Source organism: Protopterus annectens, chromosome 1.part2, assembly GCF_019279795.1.
Source record: "Protopterus annectens isolate FY-2018-M chromosome 1.part2, PAN1.0, whole genome shotgun sequence".
Classification (NCBI taxonomy): domain Eukaryota; kingdom Metazoa; phylum Chordata; order Ceratodontiformes; family Protopteridae; genus Protopterus; species Protopterus annectens.
In genome coordinates this window covers 1,168,337,082-1,168,351,286 of record NC_056727.1, presented here as the reverse complement: position 1 = coordinate 1,168,351,286, position 14,205 = coordinate 1,168,337,082, and positions in this window count along the sequence as shown.

The window sequence follows — 14,205 nt, the reverse complement described above, 5'->3', positions numbered from 1 at the left end:
AAGGCCATGTTGGCTAACACCAGACAACGTATTGTCTCTACCTCCAGATGGATGCCAACCCTCATCCAGCAGACTTTCCATTACAGACACTGCCCAATCCAGTGTGTCATTCAACCTGTCCAGTGAGTCACCCATACAGTTCAGGCAGTACCACACACCAGAATGCACAATGTTTAGTAGTTGCACTATTTCTTTTAAGGGTCTTGTGGATCTTACCTGTGCATCCATGACGGGCCTACCCATACACTGTGGGGCACCTGCCGACACATCAACATAAGGAGGAGGGTGAACAACAGGCCTCCTTTGAGCACCTCTACCAACCCAACAGTGTGGTATCTTGCCTTTACAATGGATGGAGGGAGAATCAACCAGTTCCACAACTGGAGTAACCACACTACCCTGATTAAATGTGTCATCCTTAACCTGCCCTATGTCTGAGGTCTCTGTGTCATGGGTATGTGCAGACATACTGACTGTGTCTGAAATAGGGACAAGAGATGTTAGAGACATAACCTCTTTATCAAACTGACGCTCTGCACCCCAGTTGTATCAAACTTGACCTCTGCACAGTGCCTCTTCATTTCTTCATTGCCACCATCATCATCAGAGGCTATTTATACTCTGACATCAGGTAGTAGGAGTCTCACAGTGTCAGCTATGATAATAAGTAAGCAACACAAAAAAGAGAAATAGAATAGCAATGGCCAAATCTATGTTATGCGAAATGTACTTTAAAAATTAATGGATGCTAATGGAATTAAAACTAATCACTTTCATTTACACATACATCTATTGCATATTCATAAGAATACAGAAGGTGTGCTTATCATGTGCAAATGGTCATGTAAAAAGAGAGCCTGATGTGCCTAAATATAAAATGGAGACAATTTATGGATGATAAGCATTACAAAGCAAATCACACAAGAAACAGAAGAATAGTTCCCCTTCAGCTGCAGAATACACATTCCATACAAAATGTTATTGTCCATTTGACTCTCCCCTCCGTCTCTCTTGCTCACCCTCACTGTCACTATATATATATATATATATATATATAGATATAGATATATATATATATATATATATATATATATATATATATATATATATATGCAGTGACCATTATTTAATTATTTTGCATACCAGAATGTTCTGCAGTAGACACTCTTAGGTTGTCTTCCATGTCAACCCCAACATCAATGATTCTGTGTGCACCCTGTACTGAGCTGTCAAGATCTCTGACAGTGGACAGGAACTCTCCTGTTTCAGGCAGTAGTGGTTTGGTAGCAATTGCTCAACATCTGGCCACCATGATCGTATCAATGGCCTTATGTCTTATTTTGGAATATGTATGTCCATGGCCTCTGACCACATTCACAACATTGACCACCTGCTACCAGATACAGTTAAGTATGAACTTGTCATCCATGCCTCTGTCTAAGAAGAATGACCCATGGGCACATAGTGCCTGAATGATCATATCATTCTCAGCATCAGTGCATTGCAGTTTATGGGGTGCAGATTTCTTGGGTGCCATACTGCCACAACTACCAAGCAAATAAACAAATATATAAAAAAATTATTAGAGGGCAACAACTCTTTAGTACATTGCACCATTAATAAAACTAATGTACGCTTGTCAAGGAAAAATGGATAACAATTTTGTGTGATACCCACTTCCATGGACAGCAGCCACATATACCCCACAGGCTTAACATAATTCTCTGTGCTAATAATGCAAAAAAAAATAACCTTGCTAATATGTAATACAACAGTCTTCTGCACTAAGTGGTCATCTTCCTAGATTACATTTCCCATTAATTATGAGAATTATTTAGAAAAATTTTAAGGGTCGAGAAATAACTGATATATATGTCTATGCCGATAGCTACTGAGAATAACGCAGAAAGTAAACCAATAGTTGAATTGTGAAATGCAATCCATAAGTAAGGTTAAAATACATCACTTGTCAAAGTAGCAGTGAGTTTTCAAATCTAATATTAGTATCAAGCTCTGTGGATCCAAACAGTCTTCCCTACTATGATACAAGTTCATTAACTACACAATTACCTTTAAATAGTGCTGATTCAGCCCTCTCAGCACATGAGTATTCAAATGAGGCATGAACTCATTAAGCATGCTCTAGGAACCTACACAATTGCATGCACATGCCCCAGCAGTGCAAGAACAAGCATTGAGAAGTGTTACCTACAAAGGGCTTGCATGTGTGAATGATTAGACTGCCTGCAGTAACAATCAGGGTTTCACTGTCAGTCATCTTTGATGTACACTTATCAACAGTGAGTCAGGTAGAAGAGACTTACAAGAAAGTTTGTGAGTGCATTCACTGACTTAGGAGAGCAACATTTCTAACATTTATATTAATATTTTATGACCAATTTGTGCCTCTACATACATTGTGCCTGAAATTCTAAGGAAGTACATTACTCATTGAAACATATATCAACACAAAGGTAATCACATAACAGTCTTGTTAGAGAAGCATAGATAAGGGAATAATGATCACAAAATAGAGAGAGGAAAAAAGCTGAAGTGCTATATATTTTTTGTTATATTGTTTGAGGAATAGGTATCCAACAAAATTGTTTCAGTTGCAGCTGTAATGTCAGTTGATAACATGTCACATTATGTATCTCAGTTGGGTGTTGAGAATGTCCTGTTGCCCTAGGGTTCATATCCAGAGACGGTACTGCTTGTGTGAGGAGAGTGATACTTAGGGAGCTCGTCATGCTGCAAGGCAACAATGTTTAAGAAACAACTAAACTGTACATTTATACTGCTTCTTTTATAGTGTTTCCTTTATTTAAGTATTTTTCTTGGCCATCACTTGTGCACCATTTGGCACTGTGCACTCTTAATTGTCAGAGATACATAACAGTGAAATAAAGTTCACTTCCTAAGGACAAAAAGTGAAAACATCAAATCTGGTCAGCCTTCTATTAACATAAACAAGATTAGAGCTGCTGCACTTCCATCTGGATAGTACTAAGTGAGTACATTCCACCTGTCAGGAATTATCTCTGTGGCCAAAGTATATGTGAGGTGAATTTAGAGAAATAAGACAGATGATATGAACAGGATAACATAGTTGATACATGATAAAAATCTTACCTGTATTCCTTCTGAATGTATGGTACAAAGGTGTTGTTGGAAAGTCACTTCTTCTCATTATTAATAACAATATGTGCTATGGATGTTTTGACATATGACATTTGGTATAATTTGCTAACACAAAAGCAGTAACATGAATAATGTGGACATATGTGTCCTATATGCTGGGGAAATTATCCATATCTCACACATTTTTTCATCATGATACCTATACAATATATTGTAAACTTTGATACCACAAGTAATTTTAAATACTGTGACAATAATGACCTCCTGCATTCTCTGTGTCCCCATTCATAATAATTGTCATTACATGAAATTTTGCTGATGTGTAACCTAAATGCTACTTACAATGTTGCAAGCAGATGTGAAAAGGATGACTGTGTCACGTGACTGCTATAACAGCTCTATCCCTTGCTATAAATACACATTACATGTGTTACTTTGCAATATAAGATATTTGTTTTATTATTTTGTAATGCTTTTTACAATTGCATTTCACTTGGCATCATGCAAACACATTCCATTTCCTAAGGAAAGAAGTGTGAAATTTAATTTCTAGTGCCTTCTGTAGTGCAAACATACCTGGCACCAATGTGTAGCTGTCATCGCTCTGGGTAATACTCAGTAAAGAAAATCCACCTGTCAGGTTAGTTTCTCTGTGGCCCAAGATGTAAGTGAAGAGAGTTTAGAAAAAGAAGACAGGTGATACATCATTCAAATCCACTTAAGTGATAATTTGAAAGAGGGGGTTCTGAATACATATTCCCACACAATTATATCATGTTGTTTTTTGATACTCAACTATTCTCAGTGTTGCTAACAACATGTGAGCAATTGTCTGTCCCCTTTCCTGTTATTTGGCATTACCTACAGTCCTGATAATGTGTGCCAGAACTTAAATTGCTGATGAGACAAAGATGTGAGAAGGATGAATATGCCACTGCAATGTACTTCTTGCTCTGGTCATTGCTAGGTACACACTTTGATTGATGTAATTTTTGTGTAATGTTTATCTATGTTTTTTTTTCATTTATTCTGCAATTGTGCTGCACTTGGCAGCTTGCAAACATGTTTCACTTCTTAAAGAAAAAAGTGAAAAATGTAATTTTTGACACCTCCTGTGGTCTAGGCATGCTACTATCGGGATGCTGTATACTACTCAGGGAATAAATTCCACTTGTCAGGTACCTATCTTTGTGGCACAATGGGTATGTCAGGTGAGCTAAAAGAAAGAGGACAGCTGCTCCAAGGTTCAAATTGAGTTGTCAGACACTTTTACAGAGATGTTCAGAATGACATTTGTCACAACATTTTGATTAAGAATGTCACAATAAAGGCACATGAGCATCATAAATATGTTTATTGCAACAAATGTATCATTACTGCTTGCTAATAGATGCCCAATATGACACCTGTGTTGACATGGTTTCCACAAGCCATGCTTACATCAGCACTAATATGCTTGATCCCTCATGTGTTTCATAATAAGTTCATAGGTTTATAGGATGTTACTAGGCTATTGACCCAAAGGTCTTTACAAGTCTAGCTGTTAAATCCCAATATAATTCTAGATGAGCGATATCATCTATGCCCAAGATTTTTCTAGTAAGGATTACACATGCCCAGGAGAGAAGCTAAGGCAATCCCTGGCAGAAATTTATGGTTTCCCATCCATTCATCCAGGTTGTGCTTAAACAGGGTCATGTAGGTGCTCTGCTTGATATAGATTGAACGCCTATTCCAGAGGAGTGGCAACCTCTGAGAGATGTATCTGTCTCTCCAGCAGGTTCTGTTTATGTTGCAGGTTAGATTGAGGTCCCTGGAATAGGTGAATCTAGTCCCATTTGACTTATGGCTGTGCAGCATTTCCATTAGACTTGCGTCAGTGATAGCCCTGTAAACCAGGCATAAGTCACCTCAAAGTAGTCTATACGATGCTGAATACAGTGACAGTGACTTCAGTCTTTCTGTATAGACATGTGCTGGAGACCCTGAATTTTCTTAGTAAAAACTTTATGAGGTCTCTCAAGTTTCTGCAGGTGTCTGGTACAATACATACCAATGGGAGCATTATATTCAATAATAGGCCTGATGAGGGATGGGTACGGGGGAGCTATAACCCCTTTTGCTCTTGAGGTGATGCCTTTGCTAATCAAGTGAGTGATGTAGAATGCCTTCTTCACCACAGTAGACACATGGTGGTCAAAGCTGAAGTCACAGCCAACTTGTGTTCCCAGGTCTCTCACTACTGAATTGGTACTTAGGGTATTATTGTTTATTTTATAATCAGTAGGGACACTGGTTTTACCAAAGAGAATGAGGATGCATTTTTTAGCACTTAGTTTAAGACAATGTCTTTGGCAACAGTCATTGGTCTGTGTAAGCCCCTTTTGAAATACGCTGACATTGCTAGAGTATTCAGTGATAGCACCTAATTTGCAGTCATCTGCAAACTAGCCATAGTCCTTCTGTTTTGGCCTGGACTTCTGGAGAAGTATATGCCAAAGACGTGGGGGTCCAGCACTGACCCTTGTGAGACCCCACTAGTGACAGATCTGCTAGCAGAGGTAAAGGCCCCTCTTTAACTGAGTGTTGTCAGTCTGTGAGCCAGTTTACAATCCACCTGACAACATAAGGGTTGAAATTCAATTAGGCTACTTTGTCAATGATGCCTGAATGTGGGATATTGTCGAAGGCCTTGCCCAAGTCAAGATAATCTGTGTACATGGCTTTGCCTCTTTTTTTAATTTCTCCAAATCTTTTTCTGTTTCTAATACCATGACATGAATGGACCCCATTCTTAAATCAAAGTACGATTAAAGTCCATGAAATTAGTATTGTTTCACTCTTTCATGTCAGCCAAAAGTGCTTTTTGCAGCACCCACAATGTGCTCAGTAATGACTCCTTCTGCAATTCGTACAGAGTTAGATATATTGGTAGCGTATTTAAACAGGGTTGGAAACTCTTTTTTATAAGACCTATTGCTCCTACTGCTATTGGAACTATCTGGGTATCTTTCTTCCACATTGCTCTTGTTTCTACCTGCAAATCCTGATATTTTTTGACTTTGTGTCTCTCTGTATGCAGGACACTGTAGTCACTGGGTGTGGTGATTTCAATGATCAATGCCATTTTTTCTTCTTTTCCTGGACCACTATATCTGGTTTTCTAGCATCTATCATTTGAACTGTTGGTAATGGGTGATCCCACGTAATGTAAACTTCATCATTTTTCACCCCCGAGTATGGCTCTGGTCATTTTCTCAAAGAAGTCCATCAAGATTAGCAGGTGTGACCTGCCCTTGAAAAAACTGAACTGGGATGGATCCAGGGTTTGGAGGTCACCTGTATCCTTATTTATGAGGGCCATGATGATTTGTTCCATTGCCTTACAGATGAGGCTGATTAAACTTATGGGTCTACAGTTACTTGGGTCTGTTGCCAAGCTGCCCTGTGGAAGGGGATAACAGTAGCTGTTTTCCATTCAGTGGGGACAAAGCCAGTACTCAGGCTGTGGTTGAATAGAGTGCCTGATGGAGTAGCTAGCTCTTATTTTAGAACAGTAAGAACACAGCTGGAATGTCATCTCATCCCATGGAGGCAGTTTTCTTAGCCTTGGAGAGAGCATTGATGACTGCACTTTGCAGATGCAGGGAGGAGGAGATGATGAAGACAAGGTTTATAGTATGCTTGGGAGGGGATAGGGGAGTTAAATTTTCACCAAACCTGTCTGCTGGCAGGTTTGCAGTTCCTTTCTGCAGGGTCAGTGTGTGTGATGCCATCCACAATTAGTTCAGCACACATCTGAGTCCTATCTTTTAGGATGTGGATGTAGCTGAAGAAAGCTTTATGGTTATCCTTGGTTATGGTTACTAAATTATTCTCATTGTTTATGGTATGCTTGGGGGGGTTAGGGGAGTGAAATTTTCAGCAAGCCTGTCTGCTAGCAGATTTACAATTCCTTTATGAAGGGTCAGTGTGTGTGTGATGCTATCCACAATTATTTCAGCACACATCTGAGTCTTGTCTTTTGGGATGTGGATGTAGCTGAAGAAAGCCTTATGATTAACCTTAGACATGGTTGCTAAATTTTCTCATAGGTTCTTTTTGAAGATTTTATGAGTTGTCTTATTTGCTTGTTTAGGCTGAGGAGGGTGCTCTTCCAGGTCTGGGATCTCACTTTTGTATTTTTAGACAGCAGCTTCTTTTGCTTATTGTATAATTTATTAATGCTAGACGTCCACCAGGATGTTTGTTTTTTTTCTTGAGGATCTTGCTTTAAACCTATCCAGCATGTCTGTGTCTATACATGTGTAGATGTTTATACAGGGGATCAGTGCATAACTTAGTATAGCTGTCAATGCCATTTGTGGAAACTGGAGTTTGAAAGTTGATTATACCTTCCCTAAGGAGGGTATAGTTAACTTTGGTGAAGCTATTTAGCCTGACTTCTCCTTTGGGGAGTTCTGGTGCTATTGTTACTTCAGAAATGACCAATTTATGGTCATATTTAACCAGTGTGGGCCCTACAATTGAGGTGTTGCATCGGTCACTCATATTAGTGAGGACCAAGTCTAGAATATTGGAGCCCCTTGTGGGGTGGTGCACTATTTGTTCCAAGACATTTGAGTTAAGAAAGTCCATGAACTTTTATGTGAGTGAGTTTGAGCTCATATAAGTTTCCCAGTTAATGGAAGGATAGTTAAAGTTGCCCATGAATACAGGGTTAGGTTGTATCTTAATTGTCCCAAGTAGCTCTAAATAAGCTGTGTGGGCATCTTGGTTCATGGAAGGGGACCTGTAACTGTAATTGATGATAACCTGAAGGGGGGTCTTACCCATGGTAAATTGGACTTGGAGTAGCTCCAGTTTGACAGGGGCACAGGAAAATAACTTTCTTGGGTGGTGTAAGCCAGGGAACCTTGTTGGCCAGGCTTATTTACGCCCTTGGGCTGATAACCTGGTACCTACCTATGAACCTATATACAATACAACTGTCATATATTTATATATATATATATATATATACATATATATATATATATATATATATATATATATATATATATGTATTGCAGAACTACAACTGTCATGATAAATGTGTAAATCATGACACCTGAAACACGACCACAAAACATATCTGTTCTGTATTCCATCAGATACAGCCATAGTTGTACATGTATAGCATACCTCTCAACCTGGAAACATCACAAATCTGGACAAGCCCCATGAAAAACAGGTACAAATCTGTATGCTGATTAACATAACATTTGCATACATAATTTTGTAGCCCTACCCACTCCAGTGGAATTGTGGGATACCAACATTCAAATGCAAACTGAAGAACAGACAACCAAAATATGACACTAGAGTTCCCCCTCCAGCCATTCCTATGTCCCATTACCTGGCTATCTTGCCCCATTTACCATAAATGTTAATGTGTGCATACTGCTTTACTTTTGCAATTATTATTTGGATTTTATGTTTACATTTTAAAGCACAATGGACAAACACTAATAGACATATGCTAAACAAAGCAAGCAATAATTTCTCACAATGAAAATAGACTTAGCATTAAAACTTGTCTACCCTTGAAACTCACATTCATTGAAACAGCATTGAAACCGGCACCACATCCAAAGTAAATGCATCTGGCCACTGGTAGATCAAGATTGCCTTTGGGCTGTTTTCAAATCATAGGCCTCTTGCACACAAAACAAAAAACATACATGTGTTCTTTGATACATGTTTCTGACTTTATTAAATTATATTCCTTGAATAATACAGCACACTTGTTAGAGCACATTTTAAATTTATTATTTGAACATTTTTCTATTAGGCAATGAAACAAAATGCATGAACCAATAATGACAAAACTTCCCAGTTCAGAACTTTTCCATCATAAAAGTCTACATTCACAGACACACAATATATATATATATATATATATATATATATATATATATATATATATATATAAATAGAATGACAGTAGTGTAAGCCATAGGCATCTTGCATAGCTTCTTGTACTTATTTTCAATTTCAGTTTTTTTTTTGGGGGGGGGGGCGACAAAAGGCCAAAAACCAGGGACACATTTTAGCCATTGCTTGTATAATTTTGGAAAGTTGCTAGCACAAAATGTTATGCTACCACCATACATTCCACTGCCAAGTCTTGAATCTAGGACCCTGTTTAATACAGTCAGAGCAACATGCCACTATGCTAAATCAGCAGTTTCCTGAAAGATAGGAAGACTGAAACTTAAATGGCTATCATTTAGTGAATTCATTTCTCACTTCTCACCATAGCTCTCAACCTCTTAGCACAAAAAACCTGGACCAAGTCAATAATGGGGAAATACAGAATTCAGTTCTCACTTCTCACCATAGCTCTCAACGTCTTAGCACAAAAAACCTGGACAAAGCCAATAATAGGGGAATACAGCCCCAAAATAGGGACAAATCTCAAATACTGATCTTATAAACTTAGAAAATTTTTAGAATAAAAGGTTTTGTGTTACCATTTATTTTCTGAAGAATATGAAGTCTGAAATAAAAATGTATGTCATTAGTGAATTCAATCCTTCACTGATTTGTCACAAAAGTCCTGAAAACCAGAGATTTTATGAGGAATAGAACAAAAATATGAGGCATACATTCACAAGTGGTGGTCTCTAGGGACTTTAGGCTCTTTTTACCTGTACATAAGATACAGTGTTTGAGCCTGAGTACCTGTAGCTACCATGTGTATTCACCTGGGGCATTTTCACTGCACAGACATAGCATATAGTATCCTAACCTCCAGCTGTACTATATTCCCACACAAACATACAGGCACACACACACACACACACACACACACACACACACACACACACACACACAAACACACACTGACCTTATCTATCAACAATGCTGCTAGTAAAATAAAATGCTCACTGCTGCTTTCAGCTGTGTGGCAAGACCCAGTCTACATCTGGATCTCTGTTTTATCTACAAATCACATCAGAGGCTTACAGACATTATGTATGACTGAAAAAGAAATATCACACTATACAAATTGTTAGATACTTTTACTCAAAATTATTAATGAGATTTAATTAAAACTATCTAAATTTATCTGGTCAACAAAATCAATGAGAATAAAATATTCAACACCATTAGCTAAATATAGTATTTTGTGTTCTCAGTGCATCCTATATTAAGTTTCTTTCTACAGTGGCAGCTGGTGACTTCAAATCAAAGGGGGGCTGCAGGAGACAGCGGAATGGGTGGGGTCAATGTGAATGGGGTGTGGCCAACTAGAAAGGGGAGGGGCTATGCTCAACACCAAAAAACTAACTTTAATTAAATATGCTGCCCTGGGTGCCAAACCGTCATTATGAGAGTCCAATCAAGACAAAATGAAGTGTAGAAGAATAAAATAATATAAAAATAAAATATTTCAATGCATTGGCTGCAAGACAGCTTACTTAATATCTAGACAGAAACAAAAAGGTTGTGAGGCATGAAAAAATAAATTACTTTTTAAATACATTACTGGAATGCCAGTCAAAATCAAGTATAAGAAAAACAAGCAGCACTCAACTCAAACCACTTCTCCTTACACTGCAGTTCTAAATATAATTTATATTCAGCTTTATTAAAGTACCAAGTAACATGCTGAAAGTAGAAATCTCTGTGATGCCCCCACTTGTAAAAATGTTTCTTATCCAAAAAAGACCTGCTGTCTGAGAACTATCTACTTGTTTCATGGGGAAAACATGATCAAAGTATAAAATGAAAAGCAAACAAGAAACAAGCTCAAGATACATTGCTTAAAGGATTACTGTACAGGTTATGGACCACACATGATTGGCATTCTGTTTATGGGTAAAGCCTGCAGAGATGACTGGAAGTCTCCAACAAGTGTAATGAGCTTCTTAAAATAAGTAATCCTGTCCTTTATTACAAATACTGTCATATGCATTTCAACACCTAAGGCTTATACATTATCTAGTTAAGTATTCTCTGCATGGCAACAACAGAAAGGTTTCAATGTTGGCAATTCTTTAACAGTATGCTTATTAAAGCTTACTTGCATCTTACGATCTCAGACAAGCTTACCTGATGGTCATTAAAGCATTGCTACTTAAACACAGAGCAACAGGCACTTTGAGTAATAAGCATAAATCAACAGTACAGAAATATGACAGACCAGACCATTCTTCAAAATCAAGGACAGATGAAAAGCCACTGTAATACTTGTGTCTCTGTACCTCAGAGCAAGAACTCTGGACAAAGTCATGCATAGAAGTGGGACAAAGGCCCAAAAATATTTTAAATATTGCTCTTATAAACTTAGAAAGATAATAGAATAGGTCTTGCATTAGTATGAATTTTCTGAAGTGTATGAAATCTGAAACTCAAATGTCTGCCGTTATTTTCTAACTTTAGTCTTTAATGGTTTGTCACTAATTTGCCAAAAAAACTATTTTATGAAAACTGGACCAAAAATGTGATGCAAAAATATAAAATAGCTACACAATACAGCTGGGAACCTGTCAAAGAAGAGACGCTTTAATATTAGTACTGCTAACTTGAGCAGCTGACAAAATACTAGAATCTACATGCATTTCTGAAATACAAGTAATCTATAACTCTGATTATTACAGTTATTTCTTAATTGTAAACCCTCAATGTTTTCTTCCAACATTGCTATTTTGCAGAGGGATTATTAGGGGGTAGAGCAACATTTTGAGCCAAAATCAGGGACAGTTGAGAGGTTTGGTAAATGCCTAATTCTATAAAGTAATTTATTTGCATGTACCTCTCAACCTGTTAATACAATAAATCTGGACAAGGCCAAATATACTGGGGGAACATATAAGCAGTACTAAAAATTGCTCTTGTATAAACTGAGACAGTTGATAGAATAACAGATCTTACTTTAGTATGCGTTTTTCTGAAGGTTATGAAGTCTGAAACTCAGTGTGTCATTATTTAGTGACTTAATTCCTAAATGATTTGCCAGAAAACCACAAATTTTATGAGGAACAAACCAAAAATAAGAAGCAAAAATCTACTCATTCTTTGAAAATCTGGACAGTTGGGAGGTATAGTTAAGCAGGGGCTGTCTGAGTTTGCTGCCCTTCCCCCTCACAACATGGTCTAATGGAACCTCCCCCCTGCAGCCATTCCAATGTTCCATTACTTGGCTATTTCACTGCATTTACCATAAACCTTAATGTGCATACTGCTTTACTTCTATGATGATTTGGACTTAATTTGAAAGTTTTATTTTGCATTTTACAGCAAAAACACTACGACATCTGCTAAACAAAGCAATACAGTCTCACAATTAAAAGAGACTTAGCATTAAAACTTCTCTGCCCTTGAAACTCACATTCATTGAAACAGCATTGAAACCCACATTCAAAGAAAATACATTTTGCCAGTGGCAGATAAAAATTAATTCTGGGCTGTTTTCAAATCATAGGCCCCTTGCATATGAAACATACATGTGCTCTTTGATACACCTTCCTAATTGTACTAAATTATATTCCTTGTACAATACAGTACAGTTGTTAGAGGGCGTTTTAAATTTATTAAACAATGAAACAAAACACATGCACCCATAATGACAAAACTGCCCACTTCAGAACATTTCCATCATAAAAGTCTACTCAAATTTCTACAGTCCACCATTACCAGTAAATATGCACAATTCTACAGTCAACCATTATCAGTAAATATGCACAATCTCTGAAGAAGTAAAAGTTATCTAAATAATTCCACATTAAAGAAATATGCAACTAATTAGGAGGTTGCTGCTAGCAAACACCTTTATATGTCATGGTTTCATCGAAAAATAAAGTGTCTGTTGCCCCTGAGGAATAAATTGCCTATATTACTTTAAAAAATGATAAGCTAGTAATATTGCAATAAGAAATGGATGGCAAACTGATAACAGGCTCATAGTTAGTATCTTCGCCAAGGCAGACATTCTTAGTACGGCAGCATCCACCCCTTGTGGGAGTAGAACCCACAGCCTTCTGCATCAAAAGCAAATACACAGCCTGTTGTGCTATTAAAAATGCAAGCAGACGTATCATAAGCAGCACTAAACTTCTCTTCCCCTGCAGCTCTCAGCTCCTAATAAAATCTACTCAATACTCAACTGCATCTCAACTTCGCAGCACAAGAAATCTGGAAAAAGTCAAAATTTATTGGGGGGGGGGGGGCAAAAGCCCAAAAACCAGGGACACATTAAACATTGCTTGTATAATCTTGGAAAGTTGCTAGAATAAAATGCTGTGTTGCCACCATACATTTTACTGCCAATGTCCCTGTACAAAACAGTCAGAGCAACATACCACTATGCCATAGCAGCTGCTTTGTGAAAGAGGAGGAAGACTGAAACTTAAATGGCTATCATTTAGTGAATTCAGTTCTCACCATAGCATCAACTTCTTAGCACAAAACACCTGGACAAACTCAGTAATGAGGGAATTCAACCCTAAAAACATATTCAGTGAATTCAGTTCTTGCCATAGCTGTCAACCTTAGCAGAAAAAACCTGGACAAAGCCAATAATGGAGGAATACAGTCCCAAAAATAGGGACAAATTTCAAATATTCATCTTATAAACTTAGAAAATTGCTAGAATAAAAAGGTTGTGTTACTATGTATTTTATGAAGAATATGAAGTCTGAAATTCAAATGCCTGTCAATTTTACTTCTGACGGAACAAAGACAATTTTCAGCAGATACCCAGGGAGAAATACTGCAGACACATCTTTGTAAAATGGCAGGACACCAGAGCAAATCCACACAAATACAGGGAGGAGATGCAAACTCCACACAGAAGGCACCCCAGCCAAGAATCAAACCAGAAAACCAATAGATGTGAGACAGCAATGCTACCACTGCACCATCAAACATGCAAGGAATTAAACATTCAGAAACCTGAAGTCTGAAATTCAAATGCCTGTCAGTTTTATTTAACATTTGTTAACCAGGACAGTCTGACTTGGAACAAAAAAAATTTCAGCAGAGGCCCAGGAAGAAATAATGCAGACATGTCTTTGT